This window comes from Myxocyprinus asiaticus, chromosome 3, assembly GCF_019703515.2.
Source record: "Myxocyprinus asiaticus isolate MX2 ecotype Aquarium Trade chromosome 3, UBuf_Myxa_2, whole genome shotgun sequence".
Classification (NCBI taxonomy): domain Eukaryota; kingdom Metazoa; phylum Chordata; class Actinopteri; order Cypriniformes; family Catostomidae; genus Myxocyprinus; species Myxocyprinus asiaticus.
In genome coordinates this window covers 55,352,944-55,379,467 of record NC_059346.1, presented here as the reverse complement: position 1 = coordinate 55,379,467, position 26,524 = coordinate 55,352,944, and the positions used below count along the sequence as shown (strand labels likewise).

At 41.5% G+C, this 26,524-nt stretch overlaps 1 pseudogene; it reads right to left on the bottom strand.

Annotated features, from left to right (window-relative positions):
• Positions 1-2,013: 2,013 nt before the first annotated feature.
• On the bottom strand, positions 2,014-26,524 carry LOC127419026 (rhodopsin kinase GRK1-like; annotated as a pseudogene).

Genomic DNA, 26,524 nt, shown 5'->3' with positions numbered 1-26,524 from the left:
GAGGATTCCATATCAGCGTGCACTTCCTCCAAAAATCCCAGGTTTTGGCACCAGTGTAACAAGGTTCTAAATATGTTGTCAAGGAGGAAGTGGGGGACGGAAACTTCAACTCAAATGATGGGTTTTATATTCACACTAAATAATAAATACTGCTTTTCAGCACAGTCTTCCCAAACACATTAACACATTGATACACACAGGACCTGAGTGCCAGTCTCTCTCTCTCTCCGTCTCTGCTGTTCTCTCCCTCTTTATAGCTCTCCCCAGCATATCTGCAAAGAGATACAGCTGTTAATCATCAAGAGTGCTCTCAGGTGTGAACCTTACCGCTCTCTCTCTCTCCGGACGAACGCTTAACCATGCCCCAACCTCCACAAAGTACAGTAATACTAGATCCAGGACATAAGATGAGAGTGCAGAGAGAGTTTGGGTAATTGCATGATCAAAAAACTAATTAGCCAATGTCCACAAAGTGTTTATGTGTGCATAAACACAAGCTTCTTGACTAGCTTAACCAGCAAGACTTAACCAGAAAAATCTTGTAGACCAACTTCACCAGCATAGTTATAATAATTCCATTAATCCATTTCCATAGAATTTTTTTTAATGATAGTAGTTTTTTTTTTTTTTTTTTTTTTTTTTTTAGACTGAAAGACATAACTGGTACACTCTGTTTAAGGTACAAGGCCATCACTGGAGTGGTACTCTTGTCAGTAGTAGTGTTGTTAACCACCACTCAAATTGATAATTAAAATGTTTTTAACTTTTAATTGTTGCTTCCGCCCACCGCTGTATTTCTGTTTGAAATGTCCTAACTCTCACTTGCCGTTCGTTCCTCTGTTGTATACAAAGCTCACTTCTTGTGTGAACGCGCCATTGCACATACGTCACGCGACAGCTCCGTGATGGGTCGACTGGTAGCAGGAAGCGTTTTTTTAAAGTTAATAAAGTTTTAATTATCTATTTATTTTTTACTCAAACCTATCAATTTGCTTCAGAAGACATTCATTGATCGACTGTTGTTTGGATTACCTTTATGCTGCCTAAATATGACTTCTGGACTGTCAAACAGACAGCAGACTGATGGCACCCATGCGCTTTCATTGTATGGACAAGCAGAGCTGAAATGTGCTTTTAAAAATCTTCATTTCATTTCTACTGAAGAAGGAAAGACATACACATCTGGGATGGCTTAAAGGTGAGTAAATCATGAGAGAATTATAGTTTTTGGGTGAACTAATCCTTTAAACAGTACAGTTTGTATATTGTTAGTTCATGTTCGTTTAAAATGCATGAACTAATGTAAACTAAACTTTTAATTTAAAAAAGTAGTAGTATAAAATGTAGTAGTATAAAATGTTGAAATTAACATTAAACAATATTTATAAATACTGTAAAAGTATTGTTCATTCGTAGAATATTCAGACTGTTCATGTTAAACTGCATTAACTAACATTAATATGTACAACCACAAAGGGATAGTTCACCCAAAAATGTAAATAATCTCTCATAATTTTCTCACTTTCATGCCATCCCAGATGAATACGATGTTCTTCTGTTGAACACAAACAAAGATTTTTAGAAGAATATCTCAGCTCTGTAGGTCCATACAATGCAAGTGAATGGTGGCCAGAACTTTGAAGCTCCAAAAATCACATGAAGGCAGCATAAATGTAATCCATATGATTCCAGTGGTTTAATACATGTCTTCTAAAGCAATGCAATCACTTTGGGTGAGAAATAGATCAATACTTAAATCCTTTTTTATTATTTCAAAACTATTTTTATTATTACACCTATTATATTGCTTCTGAAGACATGTATTTAACCACTGGAGTCGTATGGATTATTTGTATGCTGCTTTCATGTGATTTTTGGAGCTTTAAAGGTCTGGTCACCATTCACTTGCATTGTATGAACCTACAAAGCTGAGATATTCTTTTAAAAATCTTCGTTTGTGTTCAGCAGAAGAAAGTTGTACACATCTGAGATGGCATAAGGGTGAGTAAATGATGAATTTTTATTTTTGGGTGAATTATCCCTTTAATGTAAAGTGTTGCTTAATAACTTGACTATACATCTAGTTCATATATTGTACAAAAAAGATTCCATGAGTAATACACTAATTTTTTACTCTTAAAAATACCCTTCTCCATTGTCTTTCTGTTGTCTCACAATGTGTCACTTACACCTTTGCACTAGCACATATTTTTTTTTTTTATTTTTTTTTTGCAATTTTGGAACTTTGTATTGCAGCATGTCTTATATCACTGTATCGCTAGGACGAATCACTTTTTATGTATTCCTCATTTGCAGGCTTAGGAATATTGCAGAATGTATTCTTGGCTGATTTTTGGGCAAAATCTGTGGGATAGACTTAAACATGTAAAATGCGTTAAGTACTGCACTCATATTGGTAGCTAAATTACACCAACTCTCTGTTCCCACGTCTATCTGTCAGTGGATAACCAGCTTTCTGACAGACAGGCAGCAGCTTGTGAGACAGGGTTAATTCACTTCCAGCACCTGTACAATCAGCACTGGTGCCCCCCAGGGATGTGTGCTCTCCCAACTACTCTTCTCTCTCTACACCAACGACTGCATCGCCAAGGACCCCTCTGTCAAGCTCCTGAAATCTGCAGATGACACCACTGTCATCGGCCTCATCCGAGATGATGATGAGTCTGCATACAGAAGGGAGGTTGAACAGCTGGCTGTCTGGTGCAGTCAAAACAACCTGGAGCTGAACACACTCAAAACAGTGGAGATGATAGTGGACTTTAGGAGGAACACCCTGAATGACCCCCCTCACCATTCTAAACAGCACTGTGGCAACAGTGGAATCATTCAGGTTCCTGGGCACTACCATCTCACAGGACCTGAAGTGGGAGACACACATCGACTCCATTGTGAAAAAGGCCCAGCAGAGGTTGTACTTCCTCCGCCAGTTGAGGAAGTTCAACCTGCCACAGGCTGCTGATACAGTTTTACTCAGCAGTCATTGAGTCTGTCCTCTGCACTTCTATAACTGTCTGTTTTGGTGCAGCTATGAAATCGGATATCAGAAGACTACAAAGGACAGTTTGGACTGCTGAGAGGATTATTGGTTGCCCCCTGCCCCCCCCCCCCCCTTCAAGAACTATACACTTCCAGAGTGAGGAAAAAGGCTGAAAAAATCACTCTGGACCCCACTCACCCTGCCCACTACCTTTTTGAACTGTTGCCTTCTGGCCGACGCTTCAGAGCTCTGAGCACCAGAACCGTCAGGCACAGGAACAGTTTTTTCCCCCAGGCTATCCATCTCATGAACAGTTAAAACTGCCCCTTTGAGCAATAATTAATGTGCAATACACAGCTTAGTCTTTTTATATTATCCAACACATCCAACCTCTTCTGCCATTACATTCCCTTGCACTGTATATAACCAATTTGTATTTAGATTTGCACTACGTATGTGTATGTGTGTGTGTATGTATTTATGTATGTATATGTATGTATATATATTCATATATATGTATGTGTGTGTGTGTATGTATGTGTGTGTGTGTGTGTGTGTGTGTATATATATATATTGTCTATTGTGTATTCTATATATACTTTTTTCTTTTCAATATTTATCTATTTTTTATTCAATTTTAATTATTTTTTAAAAGTCTTGCTGCTGTTTTTGTATTGTTGTGTACTTGAAGCTCCTGTCACCAAGACAAATTCCTTGCACTTGGCAATAAAGCTCACTTTGATTCTGATTCTGAAAGCATAATCAAATTAGCCAAAGTATCTGATAAATAAACACATGAGGTTCAGGAGATGCACAACTGACATTCTAAATTAAAATGTAAAAAAGACATCAATGCTGTACATTAGAGAGAGAGAGAGAGAAAAAAAGACAGTGACTGCTCTTTATCCAAATGATTTAGTACAATGAGGAACTTAAATGCCACTGAAGTGCCTAAATTTCCATCCAGAACATCTTGCTTGTAGCTACAACAAATGAAAACTCCAAGTTCAACATTTCAGCAAAGCAGTTCATTCCAGACTCCCCATAAAAAACACAGGACTAAATTTTCCTACATACAAATATTTTATTAATATTATCAACTTTATAATGAGACCGCTATGCATAGCTTTGCATATCATAAATCCAAAATCAGTGTGTTGACAAATAGTAAAGATAGTATCTTTTCAAATGACTAGAAAAATATATTTTAACCATAAAGTAAACAAACATAGTAAACTTTATATAAGCCGATACATGTTACTTTTCGGATCCTTCATTTAACATTTACTATATTTTGATTCCTCTTTTATGCTAACATCCTCCATGACCATTGGTAAACTGTAAGTGTACAAACACAAATAACATTATGTATAACAATGTTACCTTATGTACTGTATGTACTTTACAATAGCACCCAAAAAAAAAAAAAAAAAAAAATCATTGTAATATTTACAGAAAGTCAGTAAACTTGGTATGGTACTGTTTAATGTATAGTTCACATATGTCCCAGTAGAGTACATATTGTACAGTACATTTGGATTCCAAATGATTAGTTGAGCAGAACAGATTATCCTACACAACACCCCCTCTATCTCTCATACGTTGTAATCATGTATTACACGGCTTTCTGGAATACTTGATTCTGATTGGTCAATCCAGTCATTCTGTTGTCAAATATTTTTGTATAATGTTCACAAAACTGTATATTTGACTGCTGTCCTGGGAAACCAATGACCTACTCTGTGCTAAATTCATGTCTCTTGTATCAGTCTCTGTTGTCTTTATATTTCGTGCATAATAATAATAATAAAAAAATTAAATCAATATTTAATGTCCACATATTATTTATTTGGTAAATATAATAAGTGCGATAATGGCCAGCTGACTGTACATTACGCAAAATAAACCCCTTCGGAATGATACAAGACACGGTTGATACTTTTGGGGTATATTTTTTGCTATAACGACCGGCTGACTGTTTATTATACCTTACATAATTCATGCTTTTGTTATTCACTGTGAATCACTGTCAGTAATTTCCTTTGCTGCCCTGAGTTCTCTCTTTCACTTTCTGTTTGTAACTCTCGGCTTCACAGCAGCACACATCCACCGCCTTTCGCTTCCACATAGTTGGGATCCAGATCATTCGGCAGTTTTCCATTTGGTGCCCAGACGTTAAGCTCCCCGAACATCCCTGTCTCAATCATCTCATCCTGCCATGGAATCGGAACATTCCCGGTTGCAAATTCGCCATAGAATTCATTGTCTTTGTTGTCAATCACAACACCTTTGATGGTGCTGAATGCTCCCACATCATCAATGTCCTTGGCGTAGACCATCTTTGGATCCGGCACAAAGGGAGGAGGAAGCATACCTGAGTGAAATAGAGAAACAAATTGACATTTGAGATGTTCAAATCTTCGACTAGTTAAAACATTTTTTAAATCAAAATGGGATTTTTGTGGCTTGGAATCTAATAGCTTTGAGGTCACCTATAAGCTACTGTACTCCTAATAACTGAAAAATATACTGATTCTGTCGATAGGAACTATGTCAACACATAAAAGAAATCTATGCTCGTCAAGCAATTTTAATGGGTCTTTAAATAAAAAAATAGTTATTAGTTATGCATGTACCTTACAAAACCATACTGTAGAAGTACCATGATACAGTGATGGCATTAGATTGTTAATACTTTGATATACACCATAGTACTATAATTTCCATATTCAAATACCACAGTACACTTACACAAAAAAAGGTACTGTTTAAGTTACAATGTGTTAACTAATGTAAACTAAACTCTTAATTAAACATTTTTTAGAATAAAATGTTGAAATTAACATTAAACAATATTTATAAATACCGTAAAACCATATTGTTCATTGGTTGAATATTCAGACTGTTCATGTTAAATTGCACTAACCAACATTAAAGGGATAGTACTCCCAAAAATTAAATTCTCTCATAATTTTCTCACTTTCATACCATCCCAGATGTGTACGACTTTCTTACTTCTGTTGAGCACAACATTTTTTTTTAGAAGAATATCTCAGCTCTGTAGGTCCTTTCAATGCAAGTGAATGGTGGCCAGACATTTGAAGCTCCTAAAATCACATGAAAGCAGAATAAAAGTAATCCATACGACTTCAGTGGTTTAATATATGTCTTTTGAAGCAATGCAATCACTTTGAGTGAGAAACAGATCAAAATTTCAATCCTTTTTTATTGTAAAACTCCATTTTCACTTTCAGGAAAGAATGTGAAAGTGGAGATTTATAGTAAGAAAGAACTTAAATATTGATCTGTTTCTCACCCACACCTATAACATTGCTTCTGAAGACATGTATTTAACCACTGGTGTCATATGGATTATTTTTATCCTGCCTTCATGTGATTTTTGGAGCTTCAAAGGTCTGGCCACCATTCACTTGAACTGTATGGACTGACAGAGCTAAGATATTCGAAATATTTCAGCGTTACTCAAAGAACACTTTTTAGTGGTTTATGTTGTATATTCTAACTATCATTCCAATGAATCATACCAGCCTCCAATCGGCCTCAGTTGAGCTCTTTAAAGAAGGACTGCTTCTTCAGCTCAGCACACTCGTTGTTCTTAAAGCCAAGTCTTTTATCTGGATCTTTCTACATTAGTCCTTCACAGATGTCTTTGAACTCCTGGCTGAAGGTTGGGGGGTGTGAGACAGGGTCATTCAGGATACGCCGTGTCACTTCACTATTCTCCACCTGTGGTACAGGAAAAAGAGAAGGGGTGAAAGTTTGTACAGAAGAAAGAAGTCACACCATACATTGTTTTATTTTTTATTTTATGGGGTGGCAAGGGGATGTTATGATGACTATGAGGGGTGGCAACACCCAAGCAAGCTCCTATGTATAGTTCTTATAGATTAAGATACCAAGCTTGAATGCAACAAATACTGCTTCATTTATTGAAGTCACTATCAAATTACAAATGTCAATAAATTTGCAATACAATTATATTTCCACAGAGGAACCAAATAGTAATCATATTGCTGATGATCTCCTAACATTAAAGAAAATGTTTACATTAAAGGCTTTATATATATATATATATATATATATATATATATATATATATATATATATATATATAGTTGACCATATAACAATACAAAATAAATATCAAAATATCTGTCTCCAGAGCACCAAGACATTGAAAACATCAGCAGATTCTAAATGTTCCTTAGCTTGACATAATATCACGGCCCTGCTGTGACTGTGCTGTCAATTTTGTCTTGTTTTCCTGTTTCCAACTGTTTCTCCATTTTTTTTCATGTTTTCCAGGTGCCACATTGATCATCTCAGCCCCGTTGCCCTGGTGACGTGATTACCTAAATAGCTGATCATCTGTGACACCTGCCTCCCTCGTTACCCTCCTGATTTCTCTCCCTATTTTAGCTCCCTTCAGTCTTCAGTTCTTCAGTCATGTGCTTGATTGTTTTGTGTGTTAGTCTGAGTTGCTGCTGTTTGCCTTAGTCAGTTCCTGTTCTTGTGTTCAGTCTTGTTTGGTTAGTTTTCTCACAAGGGAGAGTTTCTGTTGCACTTTGTTATTTTATTTAATAAAACCCTTTGACTGCCTGTTGCATTTGGGTCCTATCTACAATTCCATGACTAAACAATCAAGCCAATTCTTGACCCAGCAGAGGTACAATGGCCATTTTTTTTCACCCAGCTCCTGTTATGAAGAAGCAGGTCTCATGACATCACCCAAGAAAAGATTTGGGTGATCCTTTCACTGGCCCAAGGACCCCACAGGTGGTGTTGGTTGTCGGGCTTAGATCAGCCGTTTTGTGCTGAGGAGTTGGGTGAGGTGTTTTTTTATTTTTATTTTTATTTTATTTTTTTTTGGCCCTACTGGGATTTGGTGGACCACATCGTTTGGCTCGTAGAGGCTGTCCTGTTCCCTGTGGCCATCGATGAGCCATTCAGTTCCTTAAGGCTGTTAACGAACCTGTAGACAGCCACAGAAAACTGAACAAGTCCGTCTAGTTCTCTGAGGCTATCAACAAGCCTGTCCAGGGTCCGCAGTGTTTTTGTGGTGATGTGCTTGCTAATGATAGCATTAAACCCTGTAAATTAAAGTGGCATTTGAAAACCAAACAACCAGCCCTAAAAGATAGGTCCCTTGACTTTTTTTTTTAAACAATAGCTTGATGGCCTTAAACAGCAAAGATTGACCATTAACAGACACACAACTGTCCCAATTAAATGCCTTTAAGCTTAATTCGCGGTCTAGCAAGGCATTGCTAAACTTGGAAAACCTCACACCATTGGTGAGACATTGGTTTTGCTTGCTGCCAAAGACTTGCAGAATCATGTTCGTAGAAAGCTTTGCAGTGCAATTCAATTCCCCTTTCAAACAACACCATCAGTAGCCGAATACTGATCTTGCCAATGATGTTAAACAGTTACTAGACTTTGTTAGGAAGAGCCCATACTCTGCAATAGAGCTGGATGAGAGCACCGATCTTTCTGGCAAGCACAATTACTCATTTACGTATGTTTTGTGAACAGCCAGAATATTGAGAAAAATCATGCTACACATCTGGCAAAGTGATTTTTAGTGTCTTGGATCATTTCATTCAAGATGCAAAAGTGAGCTGAGAGAAAGGTGTCGGGGTATGTACTGATGTGGTTCGTGCAATGATTGGGAGGTTGAGTATGTTGGTAATGCTTGTTCAGCAGGTGGCTACTCTGGCAAAATGGATCCATTGCATGATTTATTGTGAATCACTGGCAGCCAAACAAATCTGCAGTAAGCTGTACATATAATTAATTTTATCAAGGCATGATCATTGAACTCATGCTTGCTTGCTTTAATGTGCCAGGAAATGGGGTCTGAACATGAGCAGCTTCTCATGCACATGGATATCTGCTTGCTCTCAAGAGGGTGAGTGCTGCAGCGTCATTATGAACTTCGCAAAGAAGTGAAATAGTTTTTAATTAATGCTAATTCAGAGTTTGCAAAGCACTTTGACAACACTCAATGATTAGCCTTTCTGTCATACCTCTCATGATGCAAACCTTATGCTTCTTGCTGACAAAATCAATACTTTCATTCAAAAAAATGGACATTTGGCACGATCGTCTGATGAAAAAGATGATCATTTCATGTAGAGCGCCTCTGCATGTCCGCCCATAAAATAATAATTAAAAGTAAAAATTACTAATTGGTTATCAAGACACAACTATTGATTGATGATGTTGACACAACTGCGGTTACTAACTGACAACATCACAAAATTACATTGTGGCAACAAAACCAGAAATTTAACTTTTCTGGTTTTCACAACATTTTGTCTGTTGCCATGACAAAAGCTTAGTCATCAAATTACGGTGCAGTAACAATCATGTATTTTGGCTAGCAGGGTAGTCCTATCTATCCAGGTTTTTTTTTTAAATCCCAAGGACCCCCAAATATGATGATCCCTTTGTGAGTGACCCTCTTCCTAAAATATAAAGGCAGCTACATATTTTCATGAGTAAAGACCCATTAATAATCCCTGAGAAACATTTAATGTCAATGTGTTATTTTTATTGCCTTAAACATATTAAATTTGTATCTTAAGTTGGCACGTTGACTTTGACAGCCCTTAAAATACACTCTAACACTCCCCTGCGGCCCTCTGGTCCCCAGACCCCAGTTTAAAAAACTCTAATATATCCTACTTGTCTTGAATACCTCACCATGATGGACGTCAGTATGTTGCAGAAGTTTGGAACAAGCTGTTTTTGCTGCTTAAGTTGCAATTAATTATCTTTTTTAAATGAGTTCTGTAACTTACAGTATTTTTTTATAATACATTAAACTCGTATTTAAAATTGTCAAGAAAAATTCCATTTCTCATTATATGACCCTTTTACATTATTTGCAGTATAAAAGATGAATGTACAGTATATGCTTCCTGAAAAACTGTGTATGCGTGACTACAGTACATGTACCTGCTCTCCACGACACCTGAAAGGTCCCTTGGCGGCAACCATCTCATATATAGTCACCCTGAGAGTGAAGTAGTCTACAGTGTAATCATATTCTTTCTTCTGCAGCAATTCTGGAGCCATGAAACCTGAGGAGACACATCTGTTACTAAATTCTAACTAAGGCTTTATGCAATGCTTGTGTTAAAGCAAATAAATGACCTACCAATTTTTCCACACTCTTGTATGGAACTATGGCTGGTTCATAATAAAATGAAAATGTTTTGACGACCGCCCAAGTGAAATTTTGGTCTGCCGAATCAAATGTCATGATATTTATTTGCCGTTCATAAAATATGCTTCTCATCTAAAAGGCACATTTGCACAGTGCAATTAAAGCCTGGTTTCACGCCACTGTGGTGCAAGCCATTATAGAACCACTCATGCATCAAGTGATTCGCTCCGCTCTATCCTACTTTATCACTGGAGCGTGCATGTATCAACTGGGCTTACCTCGATGTCGCAGTGCAGATTACAAAACATATTTGACCCATTTGAAATCTAGTGAGAATTTTTTTTTCCCTTTCAAGAAGGTGACTTTGACGCAGCATTAGAAGCTGACTCTATGTGAGCACCCTACAAGGGGCATTGACATTGACAATTTTATTGGCTGGTGAAGCTTGACGCTCCGCCTATGCTGACGTCACCGTGAGCATATAAGTTGGAGCCCAGTGTCGCACAATAAGAATTTTCCTTCTTTCAGGGCAGCTTTGACATTTCTTGTGCTCTGGAACCCTACACCAAAGCTTCGCTGTTGATCTGCACCCCATCAGCAAGAACGAGTTCTCTTCTTCTCCCTGCTGTGTTCCAGCAAAGAAGCACCTCTTCAAAACTCTTCCAGGTTTGTAGAGTTTACATTGCACTCCTAAGAGTATATTGAAATAAACTAAAAGAGTCACTTGCTGAAAAGAAGGGGATATAGAGCGCAGAGATTTTTGGAGGGTTTGTTGCAGGCTCAAGCCTTACGTGCCTCCTTTTTCTTCATATTAAGCAGTTTGCCTGTCCAGTACGAGCACTGTATATAGCCTGGGCTAAGCCCTTGCTAACACAGAGCTCTCTGAGATTTACTGTTTATGGCAAACACATGAAACTCAACATGCTTTGCTCTCGGCTAAATGCTTTTGTTCTGAAAGCAGAAGCCATGTTCAGCAGGGATGTTCAACTTGAGACTGAGTTGCCTGAAGTTCTCACTTGAGCCCTAAAAACAGAGTCAACTGAACAAAGAATGTGTTGGTGCCCAACCAGTAATTTTCCTTCCTAGGAATAAAACTTGTCTCGGTTGCCATGTTGGCACACATGACAAGGTTCAAGCTTGAGAGAACCCAGCCATTTAAAAAAAGGCTCTTTGGTTCACCTGCCTTTGCAGTGCTTATGGAAAAACTCCATGCCACGAATTGGCACCCCGGTAACCAAGATCTCTTCCCAAGAAATTGTCAGGTCTATGGGCGACCTGGAGCCAGTGGAATGACACGCCTGGCTAAAATTGTCAGAAATTCGTTCTCGCTTTCCCTGCCATTGTGAGCCGTGAACGAGAATGTAACACAGGACGGTTAGCCCTGTTTTCACTGTTGCTGATGTCATGCCAGAAGATGACTGTGTCACAACACAGAGATTTTAGGTGTCATTCCCTGCTGTTGCAAGCCGGGAACATGTTTGTGGCATCACACAGATCATTTCGATATCTGTTTTTACTGTGTTGATGTCATGCCAGAGAACTGCCATGTCACAGCACAAACTTAAATCGTCATTGAGAGGCAGATATGCTGAATAGACCCTGTTGAGCAGTTTCTTCCATATTCCCAGGACAATGCTTCCACTTTCCCTGCCGTTGTATGCTGGGAACAAGAACACTATTTTCAGTCTTTGCTGTTGACGGTATGCCAGAAGTCTGCTATTCCCTAGTACAACTGACAGACCTTGTAGTGGCTGCACGAGGCACAAACATGTTCAGAAAAGTGCACCCCCTGATGGTGGGTGGAGTTCAGCCACCGGCAGCCACATTGAGCACAGTCGAAAACAAGGCTATGTGCTTTGGTTCATAACCTCACCTCAATGGCGTTTTGTCCTTTACCGTAAGGTGAGGGAGTCACCAATTTTACTCTCAGAGGTACAATATCTCCTCACCAAAAATGTGATGGTGGAAGTACCAGCATGCAAGGGACAGAGCGGCTTATACGGCTGTTAATTTTTTGGTCGCCAAATATGGGCTGTGGCCCATACTGGACTTGACGAGCTTGAATTGGACACTTGTGTAAGTCTCCATTTAAGGTAGTTACTCAGAGACAGATTGTCTCCTGTCCATCCACTGGACTGGTTTGTGTCAAGCGATTTGCAGACGCATATGTGCAGATATCCCCTTGCTGCAGGCCATTCTTGAGATTTACCTTCAAGGAGACTGCATTCCAGTTCAAGGTCCTACCCTTCGGGATGACCATGGCCCTTTGTACAAGTAAGAAATGTGGAGATGCGGCACTTGCTCCACTTAGGCAGAGCGATGTCTGTGTTACTTCAACAATTGGATGCTGATAGCTCAGTTGGAGGTACAAGTACAGAGATCTTTGAAGAAGAACTGAGTTTTATTGGAAAGATGTGGCACTCACCAAGATGGTCAGATGCCAAAGTTGTCACCAGAGACGTGTCCAACACAGGCTGGGGAGCCCTGTGCAATAGTCGTCCGGCATTTGGCTCCTGGAAAGGTGCACAAACAGTGCAGTCCTCTTGGCTCTGAGAGCCTTTTGGTCAGACCTCAAAATTCATGTTCTGATTCTTATGGACCGTAGTGCAGTTGTGGCGTATATAAAATGCCAAGGACGAGTACGGTCACATCCAATGTTGAACCTGGCGAGCCAAATTCTCCTCTGGAATGAGTCATGTCTCCTACCTGCGATGCACGTCTCCAGCCACCTGAACAGCAGAGCAGGTTTACTCTAGCATCAGGGTGCCAGACGGGGGAATGGAGACACCATCCTCAATTAGTTCAGAGGTATTTGGGAGGCCGAGGTGAATCTTCTTGCCTCCCTGGAGACCACACATAGTCGTTTGTGGTGACTCTTTGCTGATTGGTACTCCTCTCGGGGTGAGGATCCAAAGCATTGCCCTGTGCAGACAATACTCTCCTTCCTGCAAGAGCATTTGGATGTAGGACTCACTCACTCCATCCATGCTGTTCTGATAACACAGATGTCCTGTAAAGGATAGATGATCTGAGCAGCGTAAAAACAAACTGATCATCTCCACCTCCTGAGATGATTGCGGTCCTTTGGAGTGTGCAGGGCACTGTTAAAGACCTTTTATGACACTGTGGTAGCTTCTGTAATCATGTATGCTGTGGTCTGCTGGGGTGGAGACATCTTGGAGAGGGACTGAAAGAGACTTAATAAAGTGATAAGGAGGCTAGTTTTGTCCTGGGGTGTCCCTTGGGCACCATCGATGATACAGGAGATAAAAGAATAGTGACTAAGTTGTCATTCATCCAAAACAACACCTCTCATCCTCTCCATGAGACAGTGAGGGCCCTGGGCAGCACATTCAGTGGCAGACTCGTTCACTCTCGCTGCTCAAATAGAGCATTATCATATGTCCTGTCTTCCATCTGCCATAAGATTGTTCAACCAACATCACACATGATTTCTAGAGTGTTTTTTTTTGTTTGTTTTTTTTACTTCATGTGCAATATCTATTTATTTATTATTAATGTAATTGTGCAATATTTTAGTGCAAGACTAAATTGGTGCATTACTGTTTGCTTGTACTTATTACTTTGTGTATAATTTTTCTTTATAGTTTATCTTTTAACTAAGTGCTGTTGTAACATGGGAATTTCCCCTCAAGGGGATCAAAGGGGAAGTTTTCAATTAAAATTTCAATTCACTCATGAACTTGTCTTTGCCTATTCTGCTGACGGAAACTCCTTGTTGATGAGAGAGGTCTACGAAGAATGGCCAGACTGGTTCAAGCTGACATAAAGGCTACATTAACTCCGATAACCCCTCTGAACAATTTTAATGAGCATAATAGAAACTCAGAATGCATAACTCATCAAACTTTGATGCAGACGGGCTACAACAGCAGAAGACCACGTTGGGTTCCACTTCTGTCAGCCAAGAACCGAGAGCTGCCTCAGCTTTGGCTAGTGAAAAAATATGTATTTAAATGCAAAAATATGTGTATTTATTTATGTATTTGTCTTATTTATTAATTTTGCAGGTTTTGTCCTCCATATGGGCTGCCCACAGTCCGCTCAGTGCCAGTCTATACAAAAGGCTTCCAGTATGGGATGTCTTAAATTCTACCAAAATATGGGACATCCCGACTACTACGTGGCAGATGGCAGCCCTAATTAAATACAAAACTGGCAGCACTCTGACAAGTTCTAATCCGACTGGTTGGCCATAATAAGCTTCAATGTGGAGCAGACCTCATGCTGTTAGTCAAAGATCTAACTACCGGAGACTAACTGAAACATCCCCCTCCCTAACTTCATGACACTTACAGGTACACCTCTTTTGAACTCTCTGTCCTCCTTGTCCACGATCTTGAACATGCAGTTTTAGCAGTCCAGAAAAGGTAGCTAAGGTTCAGCTGGGAGCAGATCTGTTCAGTTCAGTGTAGTGCTACAAAACCTTTTGCAATAGTGTTTAATAGGTACAGTATGCATGCATCTTCATGCAGTATTTTAATTGTCATGTGTCCTGAATTTCCTGTGGTTTGATGCAGAATCTACTTACTGCCTACAGCCGACTATATGTAATCGGAACTTTTAACTGACGCCCCATGGTGACTGGAGAGGGAATGCTACATCCACCTAAACACCTGTGGTTGCAATCGTATTAGTGTTCTTATTAGAACTTGGGATTTAGTCTAGGTACCTGACTTGCCCGCTTAGGTAACACAGTCACAAACATGGAAGTGTCTTAAAGGCACATTTCTCTCACACTTTCATTATTTCAAGGGATACCACTATTTCTATAATAATAACAATTATGAAATATTGTAATTCTATTGAAATATATAATTCTAATATTTATTTTAATTATGTTTATTTGAAAAAGTGTACTGCCCCTGGGTAATATAATGGTTTCATTAGTATAGACTTGAATTATTTATTCTACTAATATCAGGATACTTATTGTATAACATTTTTGCTGTATTGCATTAATTACTATTGGTATCATTTTAGTCAAATCATTTGTTTTTTTTTTTCCATCCTCCAATTTTCTTTCGGATCCACTTTTTTTTTAATCATTTTTTAAGAAATTAAGCAATAGGTGGAAAAGGAGGTTTATGGTTATTCCTTACTTTTGTCAACACAAAGATTTATTTTTTTTATGTAGCTTGCGGTATATTTTTAAGTACGCATGCATGAATACACAAATGGTTTAAGTGTGTACAAATGAAAATTTCTCTGACCTGGGGTCCCAGCATATCCCTGTGCTTTGTCCTTCCCTGGTGGTAGTTCAACAGCCAAACCCAGATCAGACAGATGCACATGTCCTAAAACAGAGATATTTCTGAGGGACTTTATTAATCGCAAAGGATTAAGTCTTTGTGTATGAGCCTGAAGTTAAAGGAGCAGGCCTGAGCAGGAGAGGCAGGCAATTATAAGTATTTTTCTCACCTGCATCATCCAGCAGCACATTTTCAGGTTTGAGGTCTCTGTACACAATCCTGTGCTGGTGCAAATGCTCAAGTCCACAGATGATCTGAGCAGTGTAAAAACAAGCTCTAACCTCATTAAATCCTGGATTCTTCTCATCCACATTATACATATGGTACCTAAAGTAAAGAGCAAGGGAGGGAGTTAGTTTTACCCATAGAATGGTTAAAAATGATGTAATGTTTGCAGAATTCCAGCTTATAAAAGTTTTCTGTCTTTTTCTTGAAACCCTGCTGGAAAATCCAGCTGATGTTTTAGTGTTTTTTCAGATGCTTTCTCCTATCCCAGGTTAATATGCAGAGACAACAATAAGTAAGCTAAGTTGTAAATATAAAGTGTCAACACTGTGGCACTATAAAAACATTGTTCTGCATGTTTGAGCATCCCAACCCGCCTGATAAGGACACTGGCTCAACCAGTGGTGTGAGTTTGGGGCAGTACTATCTGTTTGCCTAGAACCAATGGAAGAGAGGAGGAGTGCTTGGGAAATCTTTTTGAAAACTTTTTCACCTTTAAGATGGTTGCTATATTTGGAACATGGTTGCTGTTTTCTAGCTGGTCCATTAGCTTGTAAAAACTGATTAGGAGGCTGACCAGCAAACTACCAATGAGGGTAAATGGCCATGTAGGGAAAAACAGGGTGTATTAATTTATGGTGGTCTGATTGAATGAATATTATGTGACTCCCTACCCTAAACCTTAATCCTTACAGATACTGTCATAAAAAGCAATTGTGAAATGAAAAACAGATGAGATTTTTTTGGTTAACGTCTTATAGAGCGCAACAGTCTGGTTCCGGAAGTAAAAATCCCATTCATTTATTATCCCATAGACTAACTGATTTTCAACGATAACTTACAAACCTTTAAAGACAGACCTACAGCGAGCTACGAAATAGTTCCTCGATGGTATATGCTTCCGTTGAAGCCATCCGTTTGCGTTATTTCAACTTAAAAATCATATTTGATTGCGTAATTCATGGTTAACAACTACATTACCCATGGTACAGCAGTGAAAGATCCACCAATCAGAAAACCACGGCCAACGAAACCTGCGAAACCTGCCTCGGAGCCACCGCCACGTAATTGAGTCGGTCTCCCTTCACCATTAGACTACTTGTATATTTGTATATATCAGAATATTTTGCAATAAAAGTCAAATATATTCTTTCTCTACTTATAATCAACAACCTAAAATCAAAAGTTTTATATATTTCCATAGTTTTTTATTCAATGATATAATTCGCAGTGCTTCATGGGATTGTAATTTTTGCCCTTATGAAAGATTGTAAGGACACAGACTTTTTCCTTTTTCTTTGTCCGATTTTCAAAACTTTTTAGCCTCAAAACAAAGTTTGTGATGTTGTGATTCACCTTGGAGCTAGCTAGTTTGTTTGATGGCTTATAACTCTTTTATGAAGGATTTTATAAAAAGTCTATGGAAGAAATGAATGGGGAAAAACTTCCAGAACCCAGATGGCTGAAAAAGTGGGCGGGCACTGTTGCGCTCTATAGAGTTTTAAATCAACAAAACTTACCTCTCTACCCTAAACTTAAACTTAAACCTAACCGATAGGGTCAGAAAAAGTAAATGTGGCATGAAACGTGCAATTACTTAAGCAACCAAGTCATTTTGTGAACTTTCTGGAGTTTTTCAGGAGTCCATTGCATAAGGTGCTGCACAATTTAATCATGCATGAACAAGCTTGTAAATGTAGTTGGCTATATTATGCCAATGTTAAAATGTATACTTTCCAAGTCGTGCTGTAGTAAAAGTTTTTTTAAGGTCATAATATAGATTTGTGTGAGGAACAAGGTGAAAAGAATAATTTGCCGTTTCACTCATGATTTGTGTGAAAGTAAATTAAAGTAATTTTTATTGTAGTTATTGTTGATTCTAATTAATCTATCAGCTCAGCCAGCTGATAAACCACATAAACCATCTAGGGCCAGCTAATGACGAGCTAGAAACCAATTGCCATGTTCCAAAAACACAGCTACCACTTTAAAATTGTATGTTGATGGATACTGCAAATGTGGTTTAAACCTGAGAAGTAACTTGTACTTCAGGTGATGACTGGGTGTATATTAAAGTACATACAAAGTTTTTCCCATTTCGATTTGTTTTGAATGGAGAATGTAATCAAAGAATGTTAACCTTGTATGTGTGCATGACCCACTGGCCTTGTGAGCCAAACCCAGTGAAATCGGTTTGTAAAGCAAAATGCTGCCACTCAGATAATCTCAACAGATTATGCTGGATTAGAAGGAAAGATGCTATAATTCTTACAGACACACCACCTGCATTCTGTACAAACACATTAAATGCAATTTTAAATGTTGCTTTTTCACTCTTACATAAGTGCAATGGTATTACTATAGAATTCTTTAAAGTACCTTGGAGTACCATGTAAATGATACATAAACATAGTAAACATGATTTAACTCACTAATAAAAAAGCACCATGGTATTACCAATGCATTTTAAAGTACCTTGGAGTACATGAATGGTACATACATATGGTAAGTGTTCAGTACTGTGGTATATCCAATTAGCATGGAATTACCATCTGATTTCATCACTATCATGGTATGACTACTGCACTTTATTGTATGTGCATTCATAGAAAGTGCTTGTAGAATGCCAAAACAAAAATTGCTATGCTAACAACATCCTGCCCTGATAGCACATGTACATCACTTATACATCTGTTTGATGTTTGTGTTTTCATCTGGAAGTTGTATTTTTATGTTGTTTGCTCATCTGCAATACATCTAAGACATACAGTATGTCCATAAGTATTCCTTGGATGTCAATGAGACATTCAGCAGATGTCTTTGAGATGTTTGTGATTTAGAATGTTTGTAAATCTGATCTTTTTAAGATGTTTATCAGATGTTAATTAGATTGTGATGCTTTCCAGATGAAAAGATCTAAAAAAGACATCTCGGAGATGTACATGTGCTATCTGGGTAACTTCTGCTACTAAGCTATGGTATCTTCTCTGAACTATTCAAAAGGAATACACAAATACTATGTGCAAACATGGACATGTAAGTAACACCTGAGGTCTCCTCCATTCATGATGGTCATGACCAGGCAGAGGTCTGTTTTGGTCTGGAAAGCGTAGGCCAGAGTCACAATGAAATGACTGTGCACTTTAGCCAGGATGCGCTTCTCAATAATAGCACCCTTTGAGACAAAATGGGATCAAAAGTTAAAACAGACAAGGTAAAACAAAGTAAAAGAGAAACATTATGGTACTATTGTGAAAAGTTCTTGGGATGGGTTGCTACTAGACTAAGTGTCAGGATGTACTAATATTCAGGCCCTAATGCCTCTTGATACAAAGACCCACTGCAAAGGCCAAAACAGAGAATTAGCTTGTGTCCTTCATAATTAGATCTTGTGCAAACACTTATTCTCTCTTCCTAAAGTCAATCCTTAGAGAGGTGCTTGTTAACCACATACCTTGCTTTTCTAAGGTATTTCAACTGTATTTTTCATCCACCTTTACATTTCTGCACATGGGAAACTAGGAAATCTACAATTCTTAATTTGTTGATTCAAAACTTGGGAAAGACAAAAAAATTCTCATTTCCCTATCTGTCACTCTCTCGAAGTTGTGTCGGTGTAGTGACACAAGGGGTCACTCTTGGGAGCCCCAAACACCTCTGCTTTTTGAAAAAAGGCCAATGGGAGTTGGCGAGTGGAATTTGCATACCACTCCCCCGGACATACGGGTATAAAAGGAGCTGGTATGCACCCACTCATTCAGATTTTCTCTTTGGAGCCGAGCGGTTGCATTCAGTGCTCTGAATTCAATTCTCCCTACCAATCACCTCAAACTTCTTGATTTTACAGCGCATTTCAGCGGCTTCTCCCCCTCTGCACTCGTGGAGTGCAGAGAACAGCCCTGGGTGCTTCGGCAGAACAACAAAAAGAGTATATTCTAAAAAGAGTATATTTTCAATTCTAAAAGAGTGGCACACACGGAACGTCTTTTTAAAGATGCCTTTCCGTTTGTGTGTTATTCCTGGTTGAGGTCATTATCTCTCCACTTCTGAAGGCCATGATCGCTGTCTTACGTGTCTGGGCACTGCCCACGCGGAGACTTCGTTCGTGGATGGGTCTTGTCCTCATTGCGAGAACATGACCATGGCAATGTTGCGGTTGCGGCTTGCCTTTGTAAGAAAGCAAGCCACCCCAGCGGCTCCCCACCTCGGTCCTTCTACCTACAGGTATGAGGCGCGTCGGTTAGCACTGGTGGCGATTTGGGGACTCCAATGGGACCACCTCTGCCGGGTAACCCCCCACGGACCTCCCATTCCTCAGCATGCTCACTTGCCCTGATCGGGCTCTCGGATGAGACCACCGGCTCGTCTCAGGGCGAGTTCGACCTCTTATTCGGGGCCCGGGAAGACGATGAGCTATCGAGCACAGCATCGGAGAGTGGGCTCGTCCACTCTGACGCGGAGGCTTTGGCTGGGCTCGATGGTGGGGCGGCCAAGGGGTATTCGGTGATCCGAAGGTGCCCGAAGCTCCCATTCAGGGCCTGTATGTTTACGTCATCTCTGATGGCTAAGGCCTACGGTGCCGCTGGACAAGCCGCCTCCACACTGCACGCCGTGGCTCTCCTACAGGTACACCAAGCTAAGGCACTAAAAGAGCTGCACGAGGGTAGTTCTGACCCGGGATTGATGCAGGAACTGCGCTCGGCGACCGATCTCGCTCTCCAGGCGACGAAGGTCATGGTGTGGTCTCTCAGGCAGGTTATGTCCACCCTGGTGGTTCAGGAACACCACTTTTGGTTAACCTGGTCGACACGAGAGAGGCTGACAAGGCACGGTTCCTTGATGCCCCCATCTCCCAGGTTGGCCTGTTCGGTGACACCGTCGAGGACTTTGCCCAGCAGTTCTCGGTGGTGACACAGCAGACGGAGGCCATCCAACACATCCTGCCCGGCGCGGCTCAAGACCCTGCACCCTGTCTGCTCGTCGCCAAGGGTGTCCTCCTGCAGCAACAGCACCGGCTCCGCCACAGCCCGCCCCCACAGCCCAGCACTGGCATGGAGCCCACCGCAGGAACCAGACGCCACCCGTCTCATGGCCGGCCGCCAAGAACCCGAAGAAGGCTTTGAAGTTCCCCTGAGATGGGCAACCCAGGGATGAGGGGACCCGCTTCTACGGAGCTGGTAGACAGACCACTCCATCCCCTGGTGGAGGGCCGGGAGGAGAATCTTTTGTTTCATTTTTTTCACCACATGCCCAAGAGGCTGCGGTACACAAAACTTCAAGAAAAGAGTGGTTTCCTTGTTCTCTGGGTCACATGTCAGGTGCGCATGGCTGTCGTCACGACCACCGTCCACCGTCCCATTTTGGCAGGTTTGGTGCTCCAGCGGCGGACCCCCTGCCTTTGCGCGCCCAGCTGTGGCACAAACATGCCCACACCGGGTTGGTTCCGACGGACTGCAGGGATGATGTTCCTCCTCCCCCCTCCTCGATCAATCTTATGGTGGGTGTCAGGAGCCAAGTAAGTGCTTCGATGTCTCTGGACTCAGCACGACCATGGGGTTCGAGCCCCCTCGACATGGCGCCTCGGGCTCCGCTCTGTCCCGCCGCGAGGCCCCACTCGCCGGTACGTCCGACGTGATTATCCCCTTGGTCCCCCTCGCCCGGAGTTTGGACGCGTGGCTCGCGCTTTCCAACCCGTCGCGATGGCTGACCCGGACCATCCGATTTGGCTACGCGATTCAGTTCACCAGGCATCCGCCCAGGTTCAGCAGCGTCCGCTTCACCTTGGTGAAGGGCGAGAATGCCGCTGCCTTGCGTGCGGAGATCGCTACTCTTCTACGGAAGGGTGCGATAGAGCCTGTCCCTCCGGCCTCCGGATGAAGGGGTTTTACAGCTCCTACTTCATCGTACCGAAGAAAGGCGGTGGGTTGTGGCCAATCTTGGACCTGCGAGTACTGAACCAGGTCTTACACAGACTCCCGTTCAAGATGTTGATGCAAAAATGCATTTTAGCGAGCACCCATCATCAAGATTGGTTCGACCTGAAGACCTGAAGGACGCGTACTTCACATCTCGGTCTTACCTCGACACAGACCCTTCCTGCGGTTTGCTTTCGAGGGCCGGGCATACCAGTACAAGGTCCTCCCCTTTGGCCTGTCCTTGTCTCCTCGTGTCTTCACGAAGATTGCAGAGGCAGCCCTTGCCTTGCACAGGGTCTGTACAAGTAGGCTCACTGATGGAAATGCGTATTTGCGTAATCCCGGGGGCCAGCTGTGTGCCAGCCCATCTATACTGAGGGATGCCTCGGTCAGGGCGTACCAAAGCGGGCAGTGGGAGGATTCCCGGGAAGCAAACAGGTCTACCTGTGCTTGACCGAATTGACTCCAAATCAGCTGGACCACCTGGGGGTGGAGTCTCCACTCTCACCTGAGCGTAACCTGTCATGACAGCACGTCCGCTGCGTTGTTGAGGTCACCCGGGATGTGACTGGCTCGTAGCGACTTGAGGTGCTGGTGACTCCAGAGGAGGAGACAGCGGGCGAGTTGTGACATGCAATGGGAGCGTAGACCGCCTTGATGGTTGATGTATGCTACCATTGCCGTGTTGTCTGTTCGGACCAACACATGCTTGCCCTGGATCAATGGCCGGAACCTCCGCAGGGTGAGCAGTACTGTCAACAACTCGAGGCAGTTGATGTGCCAACGCAGCCGCAGGCCAGTCCAGGAGCCTGCGGCTGTGTGACTACTGCATACAGCGCCCCAGCCCATCTTGGACCTGCTCTAGGGGAACCCCTGCCCATAGAAATGCAAGGTCAGTCCAAGGGCTGAAGAGGCAGCGACAGATTTGGCGTGATGACCACGCAATGTGTCCCGCAGCGTCATGCCCATCTCGGGACGCGAGTCTGAAACCAGTGCTGAAGCAGTCTCATATGCATCAACCCGAGCGGTGTGGCCACCGCTGAGGATGCCATATGCCCATGGAGCCACTGAAAAAGTTTCAGTGGAACCGCTGTCTTCCATCTGAACGCCTTCAGACAGTTCAGCACCGATTGTGCACGCTCGTTTGTGAGGCACGCCGTCATCGAGACTGAGTCCAACTCCAAGCCGAGAAAAGTAAGTTCCGGGACAGCTGGCCGGGTGTACCACTTGCGCATAGTGCCCTTCCCCTCCCATGAGGTGAAGACCTGCGCTTTTGACTCCCAGTCGTGTTCACAAGCTGTGATACCTGGATGACTTTCCTCCTTAGCCCTGTGGCAGATGAGTTTGTGGAGAAACTCGCTGCTGGCCCATTACGTGTGCTAATTAGGCCCTGTACTGAGGTAGGTGCTCCACATGTGCTGGTTCCCCATAGGTGACCCCATGTGATATCTTCCGCTAAATCGTTTCCCTGTTGGTAAACTGCATCTTCCTTGGGTAGAGGCCCCTCTGCCCCCGGTCACCATGTTTATAGAAACTCCTCCCCCCTCGGGTGGGACCTACCTTGGGACTTCTCTACATGACATACTTCTGACAAGACTCGGTAAGACCATGTGATGTATTTCCACTCAAAATACCCCCCCCCAGGCGGGGTGTGGTCTCCATGGTGTCTTCCTCTTGGGAGTGACACCACCCCGACATAGACATTTATGGCCCCCAGTCGGTTAAAAAATTCCACTCTTTTTGGGGAGAAAAAAAAGAGGAAAAGAGGCCACAGCTGGGCTAGCCTGTCCTTATTTTTTGGGCAGTCGACTTGTTCCCGAAGGACCATTCGATGCTCATAAGAGTGTTGGGGGAGTTTACGTTACTACCTGGTGCGCTGGCTTTTGAGGCACACAGCGGTCTGCCCATCTCGCACCGCCAGTCCACGTAACACAGTTCAGCTAGTTGTGGCATTTTGTATAGGGACCCCTAGTGTCACTACATCGACACAACGTTGAGTGAGTGACAGATAGGGAACGTTATCTGGTTACTTTCGGAACCTCCATTCCCTGACGGAGGGAATGAGACGTTGTGTCCTTCTCTGTTGCTGTTGAGCTGCTTTGTGGAGTATCAAGCAGAGCTTACAAGCTTATTTGCACTGAGCCAATACACTATGATTAGAGCTGCTTAATTCCATGTTCTCAGGTTAATCTAATCTCATGTCTCTACTGTATGTGTCTCTTTCCTTTTCTCTCAATTGTTCTTTTCCCTTCTATGTGGTGTAGTGGAGGGATTGCTCCACTAGCAGGTTTTTGTGAAATGCATACTTAACAGCACATGATGTTTGCAGTTCAGTAATCACAAGAGCTTCCTGTACAAAGTCTAAGGCTGTTTTCAGACCTGTAGTTAATTTACTTTGTTCAGAAATGGAATAAAATTAGAGGCTTTTCCACCATGTGGACAAATAGTAACCATTGCCAAACTATGCTGTTCGGTATCAATCCGGGTTTGTTGACACGGTTACATTTCTTTTTTCATTGTGGTGCTGCAAAATCAGGATTGGAATTAACTGACTGGTCAAGTGACCAATCATGAGTCTCCACGTTGCTAATGCTGTTCTACCAGCATGGTTCTCCTGTAGCTAACCTCGCTGATAAATCAGGGTTTGAGAACGGTTTGTAATTGTACCGTGCCGGACTGTATTCACGTGGAAATGCTACTGGAACCATTACTCACTGTGCACAGAACCATTCGGCCTGATGGTGGATAAGCATCTACTGGTACAATGTTGCATTTTCTCCTTGATTCGTTTTGCTTTCATAAAGTCGTGATCACATTTACCTTCGCATGGCAAAATTCTGCAAGTGAAGAAGGCGTAGATTGTTTAAAGCATGTGTGGAACCAGCAAAAAAACGGTTTAGCTTCTTTTTAATGTTGCATTTTATACTCTGGGAGAGTGAAGTTAAAAAGTAATTCACTGCTAAAATTGTCTTCGTCCAACAGCAACTTCCTGTTTGTCGGCGAATTCGTTTGTCAAAGTTCACCAAACTTGAACTCCATGCAAAATCCGTAAGGAAAAATTCTTGCCCACCGGAAGTCCATTGTGCGAAATTCCCAATCGTGTGGATTCCCATTGAGATGACTGTATTGCACCTGTGGAATTTTGCTGTGTGAAAGTAAATGTGACCACAACTTAAGGCAACATTTCCAAAGACAGCAGATTGTCCCCTCATTGGTCAGATTGTTTGCACACTTTTTAGAGGTTTAGCCTACCTAGTCTCATTAAAAATACATGATATGGACCCCCCCATAAGACTAAAAACATTTACATTTGGGGGTCCCCAGGTGTTTCATAAAAGCTAGAAAACCAGAAATATTATAATAATTATTATTATTATAAACAAATTATTGCCAAGTCACAATGCGACATCATCCATTATCTGTTCCAGTTTTCATAAGTAATTAAAATTAGATTTTTCCGTCTGAAAATTTTAAACACGCAGAAGTGCGCCACGTGTAGTCGGTTTTAAGGGGACCCTCCAAGAGTTCTGACACAATTCAAACACTGATAAAAAATCGCTAAAATCTATTTCTATTTGTAGATATATTCTGGTTTTTAACCGTTTTATTGTAAAGTCTAATCTCTCGTGGGGAAATTAGAATTTGTCTGTTGCGGTTATGCAAAATGCCACTGCATGGTACATTGAAGTGTGTGTTCCAATCAGAGGTTGTGCTATAAATAAATATTATCGGTTATTATTAGTTACTTTTGCATTGTTTCTGCATTAAATTATATATTATATAATTTAAAGATTTAAAAAAAAAGATTATATCTAGTAGAGAGTCGGCAAAAAGGTTTCAAGTATTTAATAGAAGGCAAAATCCACATTTTGATTATGAATTACAATAATGTGCTCCGCCACAGATTTCTTCTTCAAAGATCCATCAAGTATACTCATTGTTATCATGGGGATATGGTTTGGTTCTTTTGTCCGACGCATTCTCACAACATTTGAACCATTCCTGAGTTCACTTGAAACCAGAAATCTGTCTGATTGTTTTGGTGTGGATGCAAGAGCATAAAGTGCATGCCTAAACGAAACAAACAGAGGAAGAAAATTCACCAGGTTCCGAATCAAAAGCTCCAAATGAACTAGGTGTGAAAATGGCTCTGGGCAATGGATGAAACCAAATTTGGTTTGTATAGAGGCTCTACTGATAAACTAGCCCTCTCCCTTACATCATAACCTTTTCATTTCTTCAACCTCTTCTTGTTCAATTTCTTGTTAGCGTACATCTTCCCTGTTGCCTTCATTTGGCAAGCATGGACCTCACCAAACCCGCCTTTTCCAAGCACTCTGAAATCCATGAACCAATCCTCAGTAACAGGCTGACTCTCCAGCCATTTAAACTGTACATAACGCAGAAAGTACATGCTGTCCTTGAAGCCATTCAGTGCTTTAGCTTCCAGGTGGGCAAGGAGCTGATGTTCGCTCTCTTTAAACAGATCCCCCGGAATGTTCTTGTGATCCTCCTTCACCCTGCTTAATGCTTTATCTGGCAGGAAGTTGCAAAAGTTATTGGAGGATGACTCGTAGTATTTGTTGATCATCTTTTGTGTTTTCTGAGCTCTATCATTTTCTTGTGCAACATTGTAGTCTTCAATATCTTTCCAGAGGTCTACAGCATCCTTGTGAGCAGCTTCACTTTCGAGATATTGCTGAAAGAGCCATTTACCAATTTGCTGGCGTACGCACATGCTGTCAAATGCAGAATCGACTGTAGACTTAATGTGTTCGCATTGTCTTATGTGTGGAAGATTGAGCTTAGCACGGTATTTTTTGTCACGCATAGTTGCCGCGGCTGCTCCATCTATACTCCCACGTGCTGACACGTAGGCCGAGTTGGCCACCACAGTTTCCAAACCTCCAATATCCAT